The following is a 24,308-nucleotide window of genomic DNA, read 5'->3' as shown; positions in this document are numbered from 1 at the left end:
GGTTTTAGATGTATGTGAAACATACTACAGGTAGTCCTCAACTTAGGACCACAATGGGGCTCCAGATTTCTGTCGCTGAACGAGACAATGGTCCAGTGAGTTTTGCCCCATTTTACAACCTTTTTGCCACAGTTGATGAGTGAATCATTGCAGCCGTTATGTTAGTAGCATGGTTAAGTGAATCTGGCTTCCCCATCGACTTTGCTTATCAGAAGGTTGCAAAAGCTGATCACATGATCCCAGGACACTGCAGCCATCTTAAATACATGCTAGTTGCCGATCATCTGAATTTTGATCACGTGATGCTACCACAATGGTTGCAATTTTCTTCAGTGCTCTTGTAACTTTGAACGGTCACTAAATGAACGGTGACAAGTAGAGGATAGCATGTAGTTAGGGATGAGGGGCCTGCCCACTTGTAATGCAAGGAGAGGTATGTTTGAAAGCAGGGTGTGATTCAGTGGTGTGTGGACTCTGTTGTGAACCATTGAACCTGATCAGGCAGATAGACACAAAAAGTGGATTTCAGTGATGGGATTTGAGATTATTCAAATTTTGTAGGATTTTAGAGTAAAAAAAAATTAAGAGCTTTGGGTTTCACTATTTCATTATTTATTCATGCCATTTTTTGAAAAGATTTTTGAATTTTGAGAGCACATCATGTGAAAATTCATGAAATAATTACCCTGAGAATGGGTTGGTATATAATCCTATAACCCAGGATTATCAAGGTGTCTTCTGCAGGCCCCGGAGGCAGTTTTGAATGGAAAGATTAAGGCCAGGCTTTTGCACTTTGCTTTGCTAGATTATTTGTTTGCCAGAATTATACAGCTGCCCATCTAACAAAAAGTTACTCCTTGCCATTTAGTATTTTTTGTAAAAATAAATAAATAAATCTTAATTAAAAACACGTGGATCCAGTAAATTGGTAGATGACTTTGCCTATTCTGGTACATAGTAAAACGGAAGAGATCTGTTTGTTCCTGCTGCTTTATCTCTTCAGCAACCAATATCTAGATCAGGCATGGCAAACTCGCTGTGTCATGTGATGTGTCGTGCTCTATTTTTTCCCCTTGCTGGAGCTGGGGTGGGTGTGGCTTCCATGTGATGCATCTAGCCCGCAGGCTGGCAGTTTGGCACCCCTGATCTAGATAAGCAGGGATGAACACCAGACAAACAGTCAAGCAGAAAACACAGCCCTAATCAAGGAACTACCAAGCAAAAACCACATCTTCATCAATACTGTCAGGCAAAGTTGCTGTATAGAAATATAAGCAAACTCCACACCTGGTATAATTTAATCAGGTAATGAAATGTCTGCAAGCAAACAACCAAACTCAGACAGCATCAGCTATTCTACAGGCCAGAAGGAATAAAAATGCAAGCTGCTTGTGGGATACTGAGATGAAACAACTTCTGGTCTGGGAGCGCCCTATAACTTATCACAGGGGTCTTCAAACTTGGTCCTTTTATGACTTGTGGACTTCAACTCCCAGAATTCCTCAGCCAGGCATGCTGGCTGAAGAATTCTGGGAGTTGAAGTCCACAAGTCATAAAAGCCAGATTTGAAGACCCCTGACTTACCTGCTTTTTCATGCTTCTTCTCATCTCAAGATTGGAAGAAATTGTATCAGCATAAATTGTGAATGAGAAGCCAGAATGGGGTTCTTCTCTGTCAATGTCCACACAACTGCAATAACCGATAGTTTTCCCTGGTTGAAACAGGAATGTCAACAATCACAAAGAAATCCATCTCTAGTCTCCATATAGAATGTGTGCCAGGGTGGTGCTTGTAAGTGTGGGGATTTTATCCATCCAAACAATTGAAGTTTTCTTCCTAATTTTCAAGGATTCTCAACCTACTAATCTGTCAAATGTTAATTGCAGCCAAGAGTTCATCTGCAAGATAATGGTTACATGGATTTGTGGACGCCAGAGGCAGCTGCTGCCTAAATGTGTTTGGAACCAGAGTTCAATAAATTAGTTTTGCTGTGAGAGAATTCCTTAGATGAAGGATCCTTTCAGATCCATCCAAATTATTTCTATAAAATAATCATTGACCAGCAGATGGTAGCAAAGAGAGGGGGGTGCTGTACTTCTTACATATAGCAATAGCACCTAGAATTGTATACTGCTCCACAGTGCTTTACAGAACTCTCTAAGCCCAGGGGTCCCCAATCCGGACCGGTAGTGGTCCACGGCATGCCAGCAACTGGTCCACACAAACAAGCAAAGCCCCATCTGTGGGATGTAGGCAGCATACAAACCCACGTGCTCGCTGGTCCTTGGAAAAACCTTTCTCCACGAACCAGTCTCTGGTGCCCAAAAGCGGTTTTTACAGAGTCAGCCTATTGTCCCCAACAAACTGCTCGTTTTACCAACCTTGAAAGGATGGAAGGCTGAGTCAACCTGGAGCCATGTCAGGATCAAAATCTTGATGTGTGGGTAGAATACTGCATTCTAATTGCTGCTCTTCCACAGCTCTTAAAAAGGTAGTGCTTGAGTTATGACCACAACTGACACCAGGATTTCAGTTGCTAGGTAAGGTGGTTAAGTGAGTCACATCCAGTTTTACAACCTTTTTTTGCCATGGTTGCTAAGCAAATCTGACTTGGTTAATTGAAAGCCACCAGGGAAGGTTGCAAATGGAAAATCACATGACTCCAGGATGTTGCAACTGTTTGTAAATACATGCTGGTTATCAAGTACCCAATTTTGATCACATGATTGTGATCCCACAATGATCTAAGCATAACAACCCCTCTTGAATTTGTTGACTCTTACGTAATGCCAATTTAGTGCTGACCATTAGTTGACAAGATTCTTGTGCATAGGCATGAGCAATAAATCATTTTAACTGGAAGCCCCAAGGGTGCTTTTTCAAAAGGCAATTGGACTTTGTTTTTCTTTGAAGGCTTTTTGCTCCACATCCAAGAAGCTTCTTCAGTTCTAACTGAATGGTGGAGGATAGAAGGATTCCTTGAAGTCATCTGGTTGTTAGAACTCTTTCTGTGAGATATTGATACCACTTGGACGTTTATCTGTGCTCCCAGGGTCATTTGAATAATACAAATGGGTGTGGAACCTTCTTGAAACTGGAAAGGACTGTGGTAAACATAGAAGATTTCACATTAAGAAGGTTCCACATACATTTGCTATTATTTAGAGGGCCTGAGGCTATTCAGATGAACCTGAGGCACAGATAAACCTCTAAATGTCTTTAATGACTGCCAGAAAGAGTACTAACGACCAGATGACTGCAAGGAATATAAATCCTGCCATCCTCCACTATTCAGTCAGAATTGTAGAAGTTTCTTGGATGAGAGATGTCTTCAAGGAGAAACACAGTCCAGTTGCCTTTTTAAAAAGCACCTTTGGGACAATCATGATCTGGATGGATGAGATTCTCCATAGACATCTTAACTGGAACTTGGTTCCTATTCTTTGTACCTGACAGGTAGGTTAGAATGACCTGATATAAAGCTGCATTTTGCGGCATGCTGTACTGGATGCATGAATGACTGTGTGACTTCGAAAAATTGGAAATTCTTGGAGTTGTAGGGATATGATTTGAGATTTTGGTGGCAATCTTCAAAATCATTTTGTTAGGCATGCTATATTAAAGGTTTAGAATAGATATAAGCTGACTTCCAAGATTCCTTTATGGTTATCACCCCAAGAAGCTTTCCACAGAAGGCAATGATAGCCATACAAGCTTGGCTGACTTATGTAGATTTCTTTACTTTTTCTGAAGGAGACTTTAAATTGAAAACAAGTGAAGAAAAGAAGGCTTGTATTTGTTAGTGGTTTGCTTATGTTTAGTTATTTGAAAGATTTAAATTGGAGAAGAATTTTGTTTTAAAACATGTGAATTTGAATTGGATTTGTGTGCTAATGAAAAGCATGTCGTTGCAAAGATGTATAGACTTTCATTGCAAATGGCTATGTAAGACAATTAAGTTAAAGACGTTATGACTAAATGGGCCAAAAGTGTATATAATGCTAGATCAGTGGAAGAACATGCGGAGTTGAGGGACTGAAATTCACTTGGAGCTATAATTTGAAAGAGAATTTCTAAAAGATGATCTATTGTTGGTATTTAACCTCAGATAAATTGTCAGTGATGTATAATGGTGTTTCAAACATACATTGGAAATATAATCACTCTGAAGACACATGTCAAACCTTTGGTGGACATGTAACAAGGCTAAGAGTTATTGGGATTGAATAAATTAAACGTGCTTTAAAATCAATACTAGGAACAACATACTCCAGAAATTATGGGGAGCTTCAGCTGCCACTCTCAATACTAGAGTTGGTCTACTCCACAACAAAATACTGTTCCCCTATATGGTTTAACAGCTGCCAAACTAGTAAATTAGATGCCAGACTCAATGACACTATGAGGATTATAAGCGGATGTATTAAAACTACTTCAACTTGCTGGGTTCCTGTTCTGAGCCATTTAGCACCACCAACTTTACAAAGGCAAGGTGCACTAGTGAGAGTACAGAAAAATTATGAGCAACTTACTCCTACCGGTACGTGTCGACCTTCATCAGCCAGAAGACTCAAAATCCAGGAAGCCCCCACTGGCACTTGCACAACATCTGCCCAATAAATTTACCCAATGGAAAGCCAAACGCGTTGCTGAACACCGAGACATAGGAAGACATATAAATGACAAAGTGCCAGGCTTTGAACTATCACGTTAACCATAGACAATCCTGAATGGGATTTGTACCTCACACAGTGTCTTCCGTGACTCTGTATATAAATGGGACGTAGTATTTTTCCCTCGGTAAGACTGCAGGGTCCCACGTCAAACTGTATCACATCATGACCGGCTGTAAACAGGATATATACTGGTCCAGTATCTGATTTTTTTTTTAATATAAATGATGCTGCCCTTCAATGTTTAAATGGCCCAGTCATTGGTATTTGAACATAGATCTTTTTAACATTTATATTTTATTATGTTTACTAATCTAGGTAAAATGTTCATATATATTGCTAGTCCATTTATGATATGCCATACACTAAAATAAATATGCTTTAATTCAGAAGATTTTTGAAACAATTGTACAAGTTTTTCTTTTAGGTTTAAAGCAGAGGTCACCAACCTTTCTTGGTTGGCAGACTGGAGGAAAAGGGAGGGGGAGAAGCATTTTACACATGCGCGTGCACACACGGGGCCGTGAGCATGCATGTGACACAAACAGGGCGGGGCTATCATTTGTGTGATACTCGTCCTGCCCCATTCTTGCGTGGCACAGCACCCAGTTTGCATGCCCCACGGTGTGGTGGCATCTATTTTTGCGGCCTGCAGTGTGGCGGTGTCCCATTTTTGCGCCCCAGGGCATAGCAGCAGCCCATTTTTGCACCCCACGGTGTGGCATCCCGTTTTCGTGCCAACAGGTGTGGCGCTAGAGCATGTGGATGTGTGTGCATGCCCATGTGCGCACTGTCCAGCCTGTCCCATGGCCCGGAGGCCACAGCCCACAGGTTGGGGACCCCTAGTTTAAGGGATAAACAGTAAAAAAAAATGACCCTTTGTTTATGTATAAGTTCAGTGAGACTTTTGTATGCACCAAGCCGGAAAGACTTATAGATTACCACAATGGAAGAATGGATGTTGAAGTTAATGGAACTGGCTGACATGGCAAAATTAACTACCTTGATTAAAAAAAAAAAAACAAAGCTAGTTTAGCTTTGTTTCTATGTGGACACTACTTAGGGTTTTTTGTTAGTCCCCCCAAAAAGAAATGCTATATCTATTTTGGGACTTGACAGTTAGAAATGTTTATGATTATAAAAATACTATATTACTGAATTTTAAATCAAAAGGTTAATGTATTTTGCATTTGTAATTGTATTAAAGAAAATTGGAAGTTATTATTTTTATTTCTTTTTGTTCTGCTTTATTCTTTTGCATCTTACCCTCTATTTTTTCCTTCTTATTTTTGGTTAATTGGGGGTGGGTGTAGAAATTTAATAAAGTATATTTTTTAAAAAAGAGTTGGAGGATCAGCAGCTGTAACCAAGCATCTAGAAATTGATTGCATCATTTTAAGTCTCTTTCAAGATTAGATCTCTTCCACTGTCCAGTTAGGAGGTTTTTCCATTTCCATGGTTTCATGCTGAAACATCTTGGACTGGAGTCATTCTGCTTGTAGAATGACTCATACAGTGTTCATGTGCTTTTGTTCCTTGCAATGTATGGAAGAGCTCTTAGGATTAAGTTAAACATGTCACCAGTGTTTCATTGCTTTTTTCCCCCTCTTTTTTTTTTCTTTTCAAAAGGTTAAACCATCTGGTAAAGGCCACAGAAATTTATTCTGTGGCAATTGCATCTTCTGCCAAGCCTACTTTATCCTGCCTGCCCACTTACCCTTCTCTCTCTGTTTGTTTGCTACAGTAGTTGACTCTTTAAAGGAGATCTGGAAAAAAAAAATGTATGTAAATGTGAGCTGGTTTCTGAGCACTCAAAATACAATTGTATGACATCAGAACTTGAGTTCTAAGTCAGTGGTGGCGAACCTATGACACGCATGGCAGAGGCGGCACTCAGAGCCCTTTCTGTGGGCATGTGAGCCGTGCCCCGGAGATGGTGAGGGACTGGCCCCCGCCACACTGTCTGCCATGACCACTGCGGCCACGCCCACCTGGCACCCAGTGATAAATAAGTGGGTTTTGGATTGCAGTTTGGGCACTGGGTCTCTAAAAGGTTCGCCATCACTGTTCTAGGTCATAAATAGCTTTTTCATGGTCCATTGTAGCTTCAAAAGCTACATTAAGCAACTGGTCATAAGCCAAGGACTAATTGTATACTAATTGTTCCATGAAACATTGTTCATGTTTGAAACATCCTGGTGTCCATGGAGATTCTCAGTCATCCTGGTCATGATTGTCCCAAAGGTGCTTCTTCAAGAGGTAACCCAACTTTCTTTGTTTTTCCTTGAAGAAATTTTGCTTTGGAAAAACTGAAATTTCTTGTTGAGAAGCAAAACAACTTCAAGGAAAAACAAAGAAAGTCCAGTTGCCTCTTGAAAAAGTACCTTTGGGACAAACATCCTGGTGCCATTTAAACTTAAAATATCTGCCCCACGTTGAGTGGACCTTCAGAAGTGTTGGACTTTGATTCCTATTATCTCCAGCAAAGAATGTAGGTTCTGTTTTTGTGAGGAGAAAAACCTAAGTGAATAGAAAGCCTTAGTGGAAGTCTCTTGACATATGCAAATTGTTTTTTTTTTTCTTCCTTGCTGGTATTTTGTTTAAAGATCTCTAAGCCATTCTTCTGTCTACTAAATAATGAATTTTATTTGTTTTAGCTTTGTCTCAATTAATGCTGTTCATTCTAGGATGCCCTTTGTGTCTTGTTGGGAGTCTGATGACCCATCCAGGCTAGCTGGGTCCTTGCTCTGCAGAAGTCTGGTTTTAACATTCCAGCTTAATTAGCTAAGGCAATATCACAGTTCATGTGGGGAGAAAGGAGAGAATGACAAGGATAAGCATGCAGGCCAAGTATTGGAATATAACGTTTTAATGTTTGCCTTCTGAGTAAGGCCCACACTTCTCTCTGCTGAAATACTGTGTTGCTACACACATTTTTGCTTTAGCAAAAAAAATGCAGACACAGCTTCTCAATCAACCAAATTTTAGCCTACCAGGAATGAGGAACACTTGTTTATATTTTTCTTTCGTGGAAACTCAAAAATGCAACCCTCATACATGACCTGGGGATATCTGGTGATGTCAGAATGCTCCCTTCACCTTTTTAATAGCTTAAATTTAATTTTGCTCTTGTTTTATTGCTATGCTTATTTATTTGTGAGGGAACTGTTCATGTCCCTCACAGAGAGGGACTCTGGGTGGGGTACAAATAAAACGTTAGAAACAAAAACTAAGTACAATATTTAAAATAGAGGCAAGGATAGTTAAAATTGACATTAAAAATTGACATGTCAATTTAAAGTTAATATATGCTTTTATACTTTTTTATGTTTTTACCCTAAATTGCTCAGAATCACTTAGGTGAGATGGATGGCGTAGAAATAAATCAGTAAAATGCTTTATTAAGTTGATGATCACATCAGATTATTCTTCGCTTTGTCTGCACCATGCATATGTGCTGCTGCTCCCTACCATTATAATCTCACAAATAAAAATAGAACAAACTTTGCAGGAAAAACAAAGGACTGTGCGAAGTTAGGAATTAGCTATGCACCTATATGAAATAGTATAGGTTTGAGCAGAGGGTTAGACTAGAAGACCTCCAAGGTCCCTTCCAGCTCTATTCTGAATGATTGGTTGAATTTATGACACCATATCTTCACTAACTTAGGCTCTCCTTGAAATACACTTGGTGATATTTAGTTCAAAAGGTCTACTCCAGGGATAGGCAACCTTGGCTCTTTTATGACTCGTGGACTGCAACCACGAGTCATAAAAGAGCCAAGGTTGCCTACCCCTGGTCTACTGCATCACGGGCTGGCTGTTAGGAGTATCAGACTTCAGTTCTTATTTGCAACAATGAATTGGAGATGAATTATGAAAGGACATGATGAAGTGAAAAGATGTGGGAGCAAGGATGCATTTAAAAAAAAAAAAAAACTGTCCCATGCACTCCTGCTCTTTGTGGTGAGAGCCTTCCAAGTTTGTGCTAATCAGCTAAGGCAGGGCTCCTGTTTGAGGGAAGACCTGGAGGGGGCCTATTTCCCCTGAGCAAAATGCGACCTCAGATAGATATTGGAAATGTAAACATAAGTCAGGTACTTATTATCGTGTATGGTGGACATGTGTTAAAGCAAAGAGGTATTGGACAAAAATACATACTTGGCTAGAAAAGATGTTGGGAAAACATGTAGATTTTAAACCTGAACTTTTTTTATTAGGTATAATGCCAGAAAAGATTGATAAAGTATATATTTGATTTTATATGTGATAACAGCGGCAAGAATCATATTCGCACAATAATTGAAAAATGAAGAAATACCTTCAGAGGAAGAAATAATTTTAAAAAATACTAGAATCTGCGGAAATGGACAGACTTTGAGGTTGAAAGAAAAAGAAGAAACAATACTATCAGACTTGGGACTTATTTTATCAATGGCTGGAGAAAAAAAATAAAGGATTAGTAATTTGTATTAGTGAATGATAAACTCAGACAACAGATGTTGTTGAATAAGTACTATTGAATTGTATGAAAAAAAATAATACAAATTTTACAAATAAATACATAAATGCAACCTTTAGTGCAGACATCACGTGATGTCACGCAACATATTGGGACAGTTTTGCCATTGTCAGCAATGGGGTGGGTGCAGCTTCCGAGTGACGCATCTGGCCTGTGGGCAGGCCGTTTGACATGCCTGCTCTAGTGCCTCTGATCAGAATTCTGAAAATTGGCAACATAGCTTCCTGCTGCTTTTATTTATTTATTTGATTTTTATCCTTCCTTTATTACTTTATAAGTAACTCATACCTAATACTCCTTTCTTCTCCTCTTTTCTCCCTGTGAGGTGTGTTGAGCTGAGAGACGGACTGGGCCAAATCACTCAGCTGCTTTTGATTGATAAGGTGGAACTAGAACTCACAGTCTCCTGCTGATCTGACCAAAGTCACCGAGCCGGCTTTCATGGTAAAGGGCAGGGCTAGAACTCAGTCTCCTCCTGATTGGTCCAAAGTCACCCAACCGTCTTTCATGGTAAAGGCAGGACTAGAACTCTCAGTCTTCTGCTGATTGACCTAAAATCACCTAGTCAGCTTTGGTGCTTAAGGCAGGACTAGAACTCATGGTCACCCAGTTTCTAGGCCAGCAACTTTACCACCAAGCCTGCCAATAAGCATATCACATTTAAATAAAGGAAATTCAATTCCAAGCCCAACCCCTGTACCTTGTATGGGAAGTGATCCCACCCAAGTGTTACAGATGGCCCTTAATCGCCAAGTGCATGGCCAGACTCTAAATCGGAATGGGTAATCTTTTGGTGTCTGGATTCTGTGTTTAGCCATTTGGGGGATGTGGATAAGGGCTATTCGGATGTCAACTGGTTTGTAATCTGTAGTCTCACCTGTCATTGATCTCAACATTCACAGTGATGAAAGCTTCTAGAACGGGGGTTCTCAACCTTGGCAACTTTAAGACTTGTGGACTTCAACTCTCAGAATTCCTCAGCCAGCAAAGCTGGCTGATGAATTCTGGGAATTGAAGTCCACAAGTCTTAAAGTTGTTGCTGGCTGAGGAATTCTGGGAGTTGAAGTCCACAAGTCTTAAAGTTGTTGCTGGCTGAGGAATTCTGGGAGTTGAAGTCCACAAGTCTTAAAGTTGTTGCTGGCTGAGGAATTCTGGGAGTTGAAGTCCACAAGTCTTAAAGTTGTTGCTGGCTGAGGAATTCTGGGAGTTGAAGTCCACAAGTCTTTAAAGTTGCCAAGGTTGAGAACCCCTGTTCTAGAACCTGCCATGTACATTAAGATATAGGGACAGCTTTATCCTTTCATTCTCTTGTGTGCCTACAGAAAGCTTAAGAACTCCAGGGAAGCATTGCCCAGCTCTTAATGCAAACATGCATTTCATCAATACTCTAAAGAAGTGGAAAGGTAAATTTCTAGAATTCACAGGGCCTGGATTGATTTTTACCGGATGCCTGCTTCTGGATGCCAGTAATACCTACTCAAAAGTGTACAATTTCTATATAATTGGATCCAAAGTTCGAAAAAAACAACAACCAGCAATACTTTAAAACACCCTCTGGCTTAATAAAAAAAAAATAGTTGTCCTAATTTTAGAAAACTTCAACTGACTTAATAAGGGTATTGCCTTTTTAAGTTATTTATTTCCCTTGTGGCTGTTGGTGGTTTTTTTTTTCTTTTTTAATAAATGAAAGATTGGCCACATCTATGGATTTATTCTGCAAAAGAAAGCTACTCTTGTAAGTTTTCTATTCCTTGAAACTTTAAGGATAGGAAGGAGGAAACACAGAAATATAATGCCGGGGTCTTATACTGGTGTAGAGAATAGTTTTGGACTGGATAAATCCAGTTTGTCTTACAGAATAACAAGAGCTGGAAGAGACCTTGGAGATCTTCTAGTCCAACCCCCTGCTTAAGCAGGAAATCCTATAACATTTCAGAGAATCTCTTGTCCAATCTCTTTTCAAAAACTTCCAGTGTTGGAACACCCACAACATCTGGAGGCAAGTTGCCCCACTGATTAATTGTTCTGTCAGGAAATTTCTCCTTAGTTCTAGGTTGCTTCTCTCGATTAGTTTCCATCCGTTGCTTCTTGTCCTGCCTTCAGGTACTTTGAAGAATATGCTGGCCCCCTTTTCTTTGTGGCAGCCCCTGAGATATTGGAACACTGGTATCATGTCACCCCTTGTACTTCTTTTCATTAAACTAGACATACCCAATCCCTGCAACTGTTCTTCATAAGTTTTAGCCTCCAGTTCCCTAATCATCATTATTGCTCTTCTCTGCACTCTTTCTAGAGCAGTGGTTCTCAACCTTTTTAATACCGCGACCCCCAACCGATCATAAGTCGAGGACTACCCAACTGGTCGTAGGTCGACTTTCCCTGCCCAGGAGCGCTGCGCATGCGTGGTGCCGCCCCCTGCACCAGCCGAGGTGTAGCTGGCAAGCGGCAGAGACGGCGCAGGCCAACCACTGGCTGGGCCACCAGCTGGCCCAGCCCAAGGGAGGTAAGCCACCCGCCAGGCCCCACGCGCGCCAGCAACCCTACCTGCGCCCGCCGGCCTCCCACCCCTGGCCCTCTTTTACTTACATTTTTAGTAGTTGCTCAGCAGGGAGGGGTGGAAACTTCCACACAGCTCGCCTTCGCTGCAGACAACTTGCAGCACCGTTTGCAGAATGGGACTTTTGGCGGGCTCAGCAGGGCAGAGACAGCCTGGACTATTGGCTTTTGAAAGCCAATAGAATTAGACTTTATTCAAGAGAGTCTATTCTATTGGCTTTCAAAAGCCAATAGAATAAAAGGGAGTTGCACAGCTAAGGAAAAGGGGAAAAATGGCGAACTGCGTTGTTTGCCGACCCCCTTGAAATGGTCATTCGAGCCCAAATGGGGTCCCGACCCACAGGTTGAGAACCACTATTCTAGAGTCTCAACATCTTTTTTATATTGCAGTGAACAAAACTGGATGCAGTATTCTAAGTGTGCTGTATTCCAAGTGTGGTCTACCCATAGACCTCATTGGGTGACCGGTCAGGCACACTGTTGACCTAGGCTACTTTGATCACATCTTTTGCAACTAATCATAAAAAAATATAAATATAATAAGAATGAGATATGCTGTATGTGAGCACTTTGAAATGTTGGCCTATTTCACCAGCTTCCTTTCACAGGGCAGTAGCTTGGCTAGAGTTTGTGCTGCTTTTATCTAAATTGGTTTTGAATGCTTCCCCGCCTCTTCTGTGATCAGTTCCATCTCCATTCTGCCAACTAAATAATGAAGTCTGGAACTTGAATGTTTCATAGACCAAGCCTTGTTGAACATTTAAAAATTCTCTTTGCTGAGTCTCTAAGCCACAACCTCAGGTTGATTATGTTTTATCAGTGGCTTTTGTAGTAATCGGCTCCACTGGAAATATTGGTGTGTTCATTTTGAAGCCATGTTTGGCTGTGTGAATCTATCTATTGCACTTTTAACCAGTTTCCATTATTTTTTAAGACGAGAATTGTGGAGTGTATTGGCTCAGTGTTAAATAATATGGAGGGTGGGCTGGTGTGTAGGTGAAGATTTATACGGCCATCCTTCAAGTTTGGCTGGAAGATTTTCAAGCTTAGATATTCCTCTGCTCGAATAAAAGTACTGCATCTCTACAATGTAGGAAACCAGTATTTTTCTTCTATGCAGGCAAAACTTCTGAACATAGTGCTATTGCATGACTTACCAAGACATTTAGGACAGAATGTAAGAGTGGCAAGGAAAAAAAACCCCATCACAATGAAGCTTTTTCAGTTTCTTCCTTCTGAATGTGTGCAGGAAGTTTGTACATTCTGTGAGCATTGGTGGGTCTCCTCTTTGTCCAATGCAGCTTTTTCTAATCTTGTATTCTCCAGATGTGTTGGACTGCTACTGTTTTTGAAATGCACTGAGTTTGGGGAAGGCTGGTAAAGGAAACAAATAAGGCCTTTCATCACGAAACCCCACTTACTTAAGAACACCATTTCTAAGTAGGAAGTCTTCAACCAATATGTTGAATGCTACTATTTGGTTGCCTGTGTTAGGCTCGGAATTCAGATGACGTAACAGCTCAGGCTTTCAAAAAGAGAAACTGAAGAGGTTTTTCCAAACACTGCAGTAGCTGTTTGGACAATAATGTTCTCTAGGACTTTAGAACATAAAATCATAGAACTGGAAAGGACTTTGGAGGACTTCTAGTTCAGCCCCCTGCTCACAACATCCCATTCCAATGGTTATCCAGTCTCCCAAAAGTGCTTTTTCAAAAGGCAACTGGGCTTTCTTTGTTTTTCCTTGAAGATGTTTCACTTCTCATCTTCAGTTCTGATTGAATGGTGGAGAATGGAAGTTCAGTCAGAACTGAAGAAGTATCTTGGATGAGAAACAAAACATCTTCAAGAAAAACAAAGTCCAGTTGCCTTTTGAAACAGCACCTTTGGAACAACCACGACCTGAATGGCTGAGAATCTCCATAGATGGTTATCTAGTCTGTTTTTGAAAACCTCCAATGATGGAGCACCCATAACTTTGGGAGGCAAGCTAGTCCATAGATTAATTGTTCTATCTCTGATGTGTTGTACCAACTTGAGGAAGAGTAGAACTGTCATGATCCATATGGGAAAAAGTAGTTTCTTAAATGCAAAAATTAAAAGTTGTGGCCCTCAGCATGACTCAGAAGCTGTCTGGTCTCCAGGTTAAAACAGCTTTCTTGATCTAAACTGGGGGAGTTTAGAAGGGGACACACTAATGACCTTTGGTTGGTTTTTGACAACTTATCTTATTACTGTTGGCTGTGTTGATTGCAGCTGATGGAAATAACAAACATCTGGAGGTCATGAAATGGGTTATTAGATGAGAAATGGGCTGTTATAGAAATAATAGGCAAACACAAATGGCTTACTTAATTGTGAGAATGTTATCAAGGGGAATATAAAATAAAATCAAGAGAAGACCTGGTGGCAGAGGGAATATAGTTGTCACGGGTGATTTAGATTTATTAGAAAGATTTAAAGTAGACAAAAGAATTCATGGTTTTGAACATTGTAAGGTCGAGTTTGAAACTGAATTATGTACAAAGGATGAATAGGTAATTGCTAAAATGTATAAACCTATATTGGAATTTGAAACAGAAGAACAAGTAAAAAAAATGTATCAAAAACCACTTGTAGACATTTTGCATGAATCAGGAAGAAAATGAACCTAAGATTTATGCTTTTGATAATTAGGATAGATTATAGAAAAGTTGTAGAGCAAGAGGTAAATTTATAATTGTACTTATGACTACTGTAAAGAAGATTGGAATTTTTTTGCCTCTCTTTCTTTTCTCTTTCTCCTTCCTTGCACTTTTAGCTTTCTGATTTTTTTTCCTTTGCATTGATTTTTATTTTCCTTTTAAAAACTTTAGTAAAAGTTATATACAAAAAAAAAAGAAATAGGCTGTTTTTCTTATATACAGTGTAATAGCTGATTAAGGAAGTTTTCAAGTGAAACATTTGATATGCAGACCATTTGGTTTTATTTGGTAGATCTATGCAAGCTTGTTATGCTTTTCCCAGGCTAATTCTATATTTCTTTTGTCATGAAAAAAACCCTGTTACTACAAAAACATGAGTACTTACACAATGTTCCCTAGGGATGAGGAATCTCATGCATGTTTTTGCTGAACTACAGGTAGTCTTTGATAACCATTTGTTTAACCAGTATTCAAAGTTACAATGGTGCTGAAAAAAGTGACTTATAGTTGGTCCTCACGCTTATGATTGTGGCACCATCCCCGTTGTAACATGATCAGAATTTGGATGCTTGGCAACTGACATGTATTTATGATTGTTGTAGCATCCCAGGCTCACATGATTACCATTTGCAACTTTCCCAGGGGGCTTCTGAGAAACAAATCAATGGGGCAAGCCAGATTTACTTAATGGTTATGAGATTCTCTTAATGGGTGTAGCAAAGAAAGTTGTGAAATCAGGAACCCCTGACTTGACCACATCATGTAGCAAAGCAAGGTCTGGCCCCAATTATGGTTGTATGACAAGGACTACCTCTATAGATAATCCATTATCATGGAGTACTGTTTCCAGATCTGGGTTTTTTTGCTATCTAGGTTAGAGGTTCCCAATGTTTCCAACTTTGCGGACTGGCAGGTGGAGAGGGGATGGTTTCGTATTAGCTGTCGGCATGTGTGCGTGCATGCACCCAGCTCCATTTGCACAAGCAGTGTGCATGCTCGCCTGCCGTTCACGCAAATGGCACTCACATGCTTTGCCCACTGCTCATACAAGTGAGGATGCACGTACTTGGCAGCTATTTCCATGGCATGGTTGCAATCCCTTCACAGCCCCTTAAGGGGCTGCAGTCTACAGGTTGGGGACCCTGATCTAGAATGAAATGATCGAGGAACACAAGGAAACTTTAAATGCTGAGGATTGCAACATAGGAGTAATGGTAAAGTATGCACACTGACACATACTCATAAGGCCCACCTAAACCAGGGTTGGGCAACTATGCCCCCTTTGAGACGTATGGTCAAGTCCCAGAATTCTTGAGCCAGCTTCTGCCTTCCAAGTTCCTTGCATTGTATAGGAGAAAGTTTAATTAAACATTTGGGAAGAAACTGAAGTTGTGAGTCTGGAAAAAGTTTCAGGAATTGAACTTAGCTACTTTGCAGATGGGTTCTGGTGATCACTTCCTAAGCCCAAAGACTTATTTCACACATTTGACTTCTTAGGACAATGTGGATTTTAGTCCACAGGTTGTAAAGAGGCGATAGTTGCCCACCCCTGGTTTAGATAGACTTATGGGTTGTGTCTGTGTGCATGCTTCACCTTTGCTCCTGTATTGCAATCTTCAACATAGTGCTCTTAATGTATTGGTTAGTGGTATATTTGGAGTCTAGTTATGAGACTTTCAAAGAGTCTGAGAGTATTGTTTTGGTGAGCCCACTATTCATGGAGGTAAACATGAAAAAGTCGGCATCATTAAACAGGGAGGTGGTCTGGAAGAGAGAACTTTATAGCCCAGATGTTAACAGCTTAACTGCATTCTGGAGAGCCATCACTCTAGCGTTACCTGCTGGCAACAATTTTCTAGAGCTTCAACTCAATTGCAAAGTTGCCTTTGGCAATTCCTTTGCAATTCCAGATGTGAAGGATTGACCCTAGGTCTACTGCAATCAGGTCATTTGCTCTACCGTGGAGCTCCTGTTAGTTTTTTCCCCCCCCCCTTCTTTTTTTTTTTTTTTTATTAAAGGGTTTTATAAATTTTACAAAAAATAAGAAACAACACAAAAACAAAGAACAACATATACAAATAAAAAACAAACATTACCCAACAAAACCCCCCTTCCCCCACCCCTACCCAACCCCCCCCTTCCCCCCCAGGACCTCCCAGAGCAGAATATAGGCTTAATTAAAGAAAAAGTTAAAAAAATTTATAAAAAAAAGAATATAAAATAGAATATATATATATATATATATATATATATATAAAGTTAAAAATTATGAAAAAACTATATATTTTTTTATATCAAATTTAAATTGTATGAATTTTATCCATTTATCCCAAACAGCAAGAAATTTCTCTTGCGTTTGTCCCTTTAAGAAAGCCGAAATCTTTGCCATTTCCGCCAAATGAGACACTTTAAGAAACCATTCCTGCAATGTAGGCAAAGATTCCTTCTTCCAATATTGTCCTACTAACAGCCTCGCAGCTGTTATCAAGTTTAACATCAATATAACCTCCTTTGTGTCACAATCAGTAACTATACCTAACAAAAATAATTGTGGAGTAAATTTTACCCTCCTTTTAAAAATTCTCTGGATATTCCACCATATCTTAATCCAGAATGCTTTTATCTCTCTGCACGACCACCAAATATGATAATAAGTAGCATCCATACAACCACATCTCCAACATTTAGGTTGTAAGTCAGGGTACATAAAAGACATTTTTTGTGGATCAAGGTGCCATCTATAAAACATTTTATAAAAATTCTTCCTTAAGTTCTGTGCTTGTGTAAATTTGACATTTCTCACCCAAATAATTTCCCAGGTGTCCAATGGAACTGGCTCACCAAAATTCTGCGCCCATCTAATCATACAATCTTTAATCAGTTCCGTTTCTGAATCCAATTCAACTAAAACCCCATAGATCCTCTTAATGTGGGTTTGTCTTTGATCCTTCACTTGCTTAATAAGATTTTCATCTTCTCTGTGAAAACCCACCTTACAGTCCATCTTCCATCTATCTAATAATTGCCTATATTGGAACCAAGAATAAATAATATTTTCTTGTGCTAACTCTTCCCGTAATTTTAACTGCCAGTTTTGTCCATCCCATTTAAGTAACTGTCTATAGGACACCATATCCATTTTAACCCCTCTTTTTATTCCTTCTATTGCATGCCAAGGTACGGCCCATAATGGTACTTTAAAATCACTTTTGTAATATTTTCTCCAAACCCTAAGTAAAGAAATTCTTAAGATATGAGATTTAAAAGCCCAATCCATTTTTTTATTAAATATTAAATAGGCATGCCACCCAAAAAGTAAATTCCATCCCTCTAAGTGAAGTATATCAGAATTTGTCAAATTTACCCAGTCACTCCCTCTTCTTAGAGGAATAATGGAGATAATTTTTTTCTACACTATTTGAATTGTAAAAAGAAAACGAAGGCACTGAAGCAGTATGCATGCTAATTTTAGCATGCCTGAAGAGCTGGGCACGTAAATATGATTTCCTAGGAGAGTCGTATGAAAAAGGGGCTTGTAGATCTTTTTTGATTGGGATGCTTTGTACCTTTTTTCCATGACCAATATTATCATATGAAACATAAAAGCTGCTGCTTTTTTATTGGAAGCACCAAAGCAATTCCAGGTTGAAAGGATTAGCTGATAACATCACTATTGCCCAATTGGGGGCTCCTTTCATGTCTCCCTTAATGTGCTCACTAAATTGGTACCTATTTATCTACTCATGTTTGCATGGTTTTGAACTGGCAAGTGGGCAGGAGGTGGAGCGAATGATAGCCCCATCACACAGCAACACTCAGATCTTGAATGCTGGCTTGCAGATTGTCAACCTAGTGTCCTAACCACGTGAGCTGCTATGCTTCTTGATAATGTGGCAACAGGTGGGAAAACATCCATGGAGAAAAAGTAGCCATGGGACACTCCTGGAGATAAATCCACTTTTTATTTCTGGATTGTTTCTCCTGTATCAGAAAATTAAGGTCTCCTGTTGAGTCTCTTGTGATTAAATAACCTTTTGGCTAATCTCTTAATTTCTCTGGGAACCAGTTTTCACCTATAAAGTAAAGATAATGACTCTGCTGGGTCCTGCTAGCATTTTTGTAGCACTAATACATCAAATTGTGGCCATCTTCTATCACTCATAGAACTTTTTAAGGAAGATGGAAGGAGTACTCATCGCAACCTTGCATGCCCAAATATAGGCCAGTTATCTAGTTGATAGTTTCAGAGCCTGAAGAGGAGATCCAGTGGGACATGACCTTTTGGCTCTGATTGATGAGATGTCCCATAGTTTGAAGTACTATTTCCCTGGCACAAAATGGATTGTGTTTTGAGTTCCATTTGTGACTGAAATGATTGCCACAGCGCTATAGAAGAAATACAGGGGTACCAATAAAGGAGAATATCATTAGCTCAGGGTTGAAATGAGGGGTCCTTGGTATTCTTTGAGCTTGGTTGTTTTCTTGCAGCCGTTTCATTATCTAAATAAGTAACATCATCAGCACTGTTGATGCTATCTAGTTTGGATAATGAAACATCTGCAAGAAAATAACCAAGCTCGGAGAGCACCAAGAGATACTGCACTGTTTTTTTTGGGGGGGGGATATATTATATTTTAGTAGGATTTATTGGGGTGTATTTCTATATGGAATTGATAGTATTTTCTCTTGCCAACTTGTCAATCCATATCCAGGAGGATCTAGTGAAATGTCTGGTTTTGCACTGAAAATTATTTTTCCTCCGAAAAGTATTTAAGTCGAGACAGAAATCTTTTTTGCCACATGGTCTGATAACTCTTCATTTATAACCAAATATCCATGTGCTTTGAATGTCTGTGCATCAAAGCCTAGGTGCAAAAAGAACTGTGAGAAGCTTAATGTATCTTGAGACAGATGGATTGTTTTGTCTCCAAAGCAGTGCATGATTTCATGGTAGAATATTATGATGGGAGTAACAGTTCTTGGGTTGTTTCAAGCTTCTAATAGTCTCTGCACGAAGGTGTTGAAAATTTTTTGTCATCTTTCAAATGTCTGCCTCTTTCCGTATGTATATATTACAAAAACATTCCCTTCAAGTTTTTTTATGAGTACCCAACATTCCCTGGCCAGCATAGTTATTTCTTTTAGTCCTGGCAATTGTGATCCTTCCATCTGGACGGCACTAAAGCTAAAAAAGACTGATCAAAGTTAGAGGAAGTTCTGGCATTTGCCAAAGTCATATAGCAATAGCATTTAGATTTATATATTGCTTCATAGTGCTTTACAGTCCTCTCTAAGCAGTTTACAGAGTCAGCCTATTGCCCCCAACAAACTGGCTCCTCATTTTACTGACCTCAGAAGGTGGAAGGCTGAGTCAATGAGCTGGTCAGGATTGAACTACTGGCAGTTTGCAGAATTAGCTTGCAATACTACATTCTAACCATTCTGCCACCACAGCTCTTTTGGAACCATCTTTCTGGAGAAATTTACCAGATGGATACATAAGGGTACATAGGGAAAGTCTTTTGGCTTTTTTAAATAAAATTCTAAGGCTCCTTTTCCAATTGTCACTCTATTATGTTTTCTTTTGCTTTATGACTTCTATAGCTTTATTTTTATTTTCATGTTGTTTTTCAGAATAAAATCTTTTGGTTCCTTGGTGCAGTTTAATCTCCTTTTAGTAAGCAAAATTTAAAGTATTTCAAATAGAATGGTACCTTAATTGGTTCTGGGAGGCATGATGAGTACCAAGCATATTTTTACCATAAGGAATAGTGTAGTTATGCACAAAACAGCTGACATTGACAAGTTTTAGCTTGTGCATTTAGTATCAAATAAATGATGAGTACCGGGACAATTTTTTTTATCAAAATGCATTGAGTACCAAATTCGATGAGTTTCAAAGCCATTGAATATCAAGGTACCATTGTATGTATATAAATCAGACATATCAAACATAAGGCCCGGGGGCTGGATGCGGCCTGCGAAGTGGTTTCATGTGGCCCGCGAAGCCATCCTGGAAACAGTGAGGGAACGGCCCCCTCTGCCTTGGCCCAGGCCAGCCGGGAGCCAATGTACAATTTTGTGGTGGCCATCTATGCTGAAACGTATTCAGTCTTAGCTCCATAAGCCCCCCCCTCCCGCATGGCCTGAGAGGAAGAGTGAGGCTCCTCCAGTGGACCATGCCTTGGCACTTGCCCTGGTCCCACCCTCTTCTGAGACCCTCAGAACTATCCCACTCCTGCCCAGGTCCCCATAGGCACCCTTGATGTGAACAATGTAGACTTGGCCACGCCCACCCAGTAGGCTGCACCCACCCTGGCCACACCCACCCAGTCCCCTGAGGGCAATCACAATGCTGATGCGGCCCTTAATGAAATTGAGTTTGACATCCCTGGTATATATGTTTTAATAATCTCCTCGACACAGTTCTTTGTCTGAGGGTGACAAATTGTTGAACCCCACTTGTAGCAAGCTGCATCATGCTAGCTGATGAGGTTTTGTAATCCAGATGTCATAGTTCCAACAGATGAAACTCTTCAAAAGAACTTTTGAGACATTGTTTACCTTAAAGCAGTGGTTCTCAACCTGTGGGTCGGGACCCCATTTGGGGTCGAACGACCATTTCACGGGAGTCGCCAAACAACGCAGTCCGCTATTTTTTTCCCCTTTTCCTTAGCTGTGCTACTCACTTTTATTCTATTGGCTTTTGAAAGTCAATAGAATAGACTCTCTCGAATAGAGTCTAATTCTATTGGCTTTCAAAAGCCAATAGGAATTGTCCAGGCTGTCTCTGCCCTGCTGAGCCCACCAAAAGTCCCAATCTGCAAACGGTGCTGCACCAACTGAGTAGTCCTTGACTTACAACCAGTTGAGTAGTCCTCGACTTATGACCGGTTGTGGATCGCGGTATTAAAAAGGTTGAGAACCACTGCCTTAAAGAACCTTTTATTCGAGAAACAAAGTATCGATACTACATATTTGAAACCAAAAACTAAATTACCCTCTCCTGGATATAAAGTAATAAAGTACAATTCCCTCCTCCAATAAAATACTGGTGACCTCCAGTGCCCAATAAGGCTTGTTTCCTGGGGGTTTTGATTGTATCTCAGGATGCTTGGTGGACCACTGATTCACATTAGTGAAATAACCAGTGAAACGGCTTTCCTCCAGAAGTTGTTGGGACTCCACCACTGGAGGCTTTTAAATTGAGATTGAACAGCCACTTGTCTGGAATGGTATAGGGCAGTGGTCCCCAATCTTTCTGGGCTCATAGCCTGGAGGGAAGGAGAGCAATTTCCAAATTGGTGCATGCGCGCATGCAAATGGGGCCACGCACACTAGTGCAGCGGTAGCAGCCCCGTTCTCACACGTGGCATATGCTGGCGCTGTGCATGTGTGAATGGCCGTGCACCCCCCTACAGCTACTAGGGTCCAAGTTCACACATGTGCAAATGGGCTGTGCACACACGTCCATCACTAGCAGCCCTGTTTGCACTCATGCAAATGCACAAATGGAGCCACGGGCATTAGCATGAGTGGTGGGGAATGCGTGTCCATGCATGTGTGTACCGGCCATCCATTTCCGTGGTCCACTGGCCAAGAGCCCGCAGCCCAATCCCATGCCACGATCCACAGGATGCGGATCCCTGGTATAGGGTCTCCTGCTTGATCAGGGTTGGACTAGAAGATCTCCAAGGTCCCTCTGTTCTGTTACCATTTTATTTTACCTAGCTGAGAATGTTCTAAGCTGTAGACCGCCCGTTCATTCTAGGATGGATATGGTTCTCACAAATGCTTCTTTTGGCCTGATGTCAATAAACACTGTAATAGTCACTGGTGTATTGTCTGCTTTAAAGAATGCCTTATTGTGGCATTCACTTCCAGTTTGTTTCCTATCATCTAATAGCGAGTGCCAGTTGCTGTATTCTCATGCATAACAACACAGTTATGCAAGAGCCTGTTGCAGCCATCTGTAGGACTGTCTGTCTCAATCCTTTCACTTTCTCTTTTGAAAAACAAAACATCCCTTCTCTACACACATACCCAATGCCCTCAAACACACAGATTTTTTTGGTAACTTTCACTTTGGATGCAACTTCTAGCATAGTTGCCAGCTTTTCCTGTCGTCTCCGTGGAGTAGGGAAGACAGTCTCTTGGGCTTTCTCATGGCAATTATTAAACAAATACCGGGCAGGGATAATATTTGCAATCTCCAAGCAGAGTTGGACAGGCAATGACTAGATAAGCTTCTGTAACTAATATCCTTTCTGAAACTTGTTGGTGAACTGTCATTTTTAACCTAAATTGGGAAACTACTGAAGGTTTGAGGAGAAAAGCATTATTAACTGCACTTGGGTAAATTAACTTCTTAGCTTACGTTAAACTATGCAGATTGTCCTCTCGCAAACATTGGTTTAGTGATGGTTCAAAGTTCACAGTGGCAGTAAAAAAGGTGACCTGTGACTCAATGACCCCTTTTCACACCAATGACCTGTGGCAGCATCCCCATGGTGATGTGACCTGAATTTGGGCACTTGGCAACTGATAATGTATTTATGATGGTTTCAATGTCCTATTCTGATCTTCTGGCACACAAAGTCAATAGGGGAGCCAGATTCACCTAACAACCATGTTATTAATTTAACAGCTGCAGTGATTCACTTAATAACTGTTCATAAAGTTCATAAAATGGGGGCAAAACCTACTTAATAATTGTCTTGCTTAGCAATGGAAATTTTAGGCTCAAGATGTGGCCGTAAATTGAGGATTACCTGTATTGGGTTGTGTTTTAAGTCTTTTTGCTTATAAATACAAACAGGCAGGTTGAAGACTAAACTCCTTTCCTTGCAGAGAAAAGATTGGTACAGATAGTCCTCAACTTACAACAGTTCATTTAGTGACCATTCAAAGTTACAACGTCACTGGAAAAAGTAACTTTAGGACCACTTCATACCTACGACTGTTGTAGCATCCCCATGGTCACATGACCAAAATTCAGCCACTTGGCAACTGACTCACATTTATGATGGCTGCAGGGTATCCCAGGGTCATGTGATTGCCTGCCACCTTCTGACAAGTGAAGTCAATATAGAAACCAGCTTCACTTAACAACCGTGTTACTAACTGCAAAGATTCACATAACAATTATGTCAAGAAAGATCGTAAAACGGGGCAAAAATTCAGTTAACAAAAGTCTTGCTTTGCAACATAAATTTTGGACTGGGTTGTGGTCATAAATCGAGGCCTACCTGTATTCAAGTAATATAATTTCAGTAAAACATTCTCCATTGCCAGGAGATCAACATGGATTCATTTGCTGAAGCCAAAATGTCTGAAAAAAAAGCGCCTTTCAGTATAAGGAGAACAAAATGTACTTTAGTAAAAGCATTAAGGGTTTCCCCCCCTTTCCATTATAAACCACCACACAAATATGAGTTGTAGGTGTTATTGCATCAAAACAAGATCTTTGCCAAACGCTTGGCAAATAAAAAATGTTCATCCAGATGCATTTTTCAGGTCCTCAAAATTTATTTTTCTTCTCTCTTGTTCAGCAATAAGTGTGGAACAAATTGTATTAGAAAGAGGGTGGTGTGGTGTACATAGTTACAGATAATGATGTATGCTGTTAACGTTTATTATTCTAGACCAGCGTTGAATTGTTTATGCAAAGTCTTTTTCGCCAGTTAAGACAATCAAGTGAATAGATTTTACTGCAGATTTTCCACAGCAAGTACAGGTCAAGTAATCAATACAGCGAAATGGCTTTTCTGTGTAGCTAGAAAGTAATATAATTTGGGAATTCTAGGTATCTTTAAAGTAATAAAAAAGGTTCCTACCTCTCTTTTTAAAATAGCATTTGTTGCAGCAAATACCCC

General features: G+C 40.2%; 1 protein-coding gene across 1 annotated transcript in view; it reads left to right on the top strand.

Moving 5' to 3' along the window:
* The window catches only part of CDH4 (cadherin 4), a 929,395-nt gene that overhangs the window by 17,838 nt on the left and 887,249 nt on the right, over positions 1–24,308 (top strand). The gene's annotated exons all lie outside the window — the stretch shown is intronic.

Source organism: Crotalus tigris, unplaced genomic scaffold, assembly GCF_016545835.1.
Source record: "Crotalus tigris isolate CLP2741 ecotype Arizona unplaced genomic scaffold, ASM1654583v1 scf7180000017999.2816498, whole genome shotgun sequence".
In the NCBI taxonomy this organism is placed as follows: domain Eukaryota; kingdom Metazoa; phylum Chordata; class Lepidosauria; order Squamata; family Viperidae; genus Crotalus; species Crotalus tigris.
The sequence above is the reverse complement of the archived record's forward strand: the minus strand, read 5'-3'. Positions and strand labels throughout refer to the sequence as shown.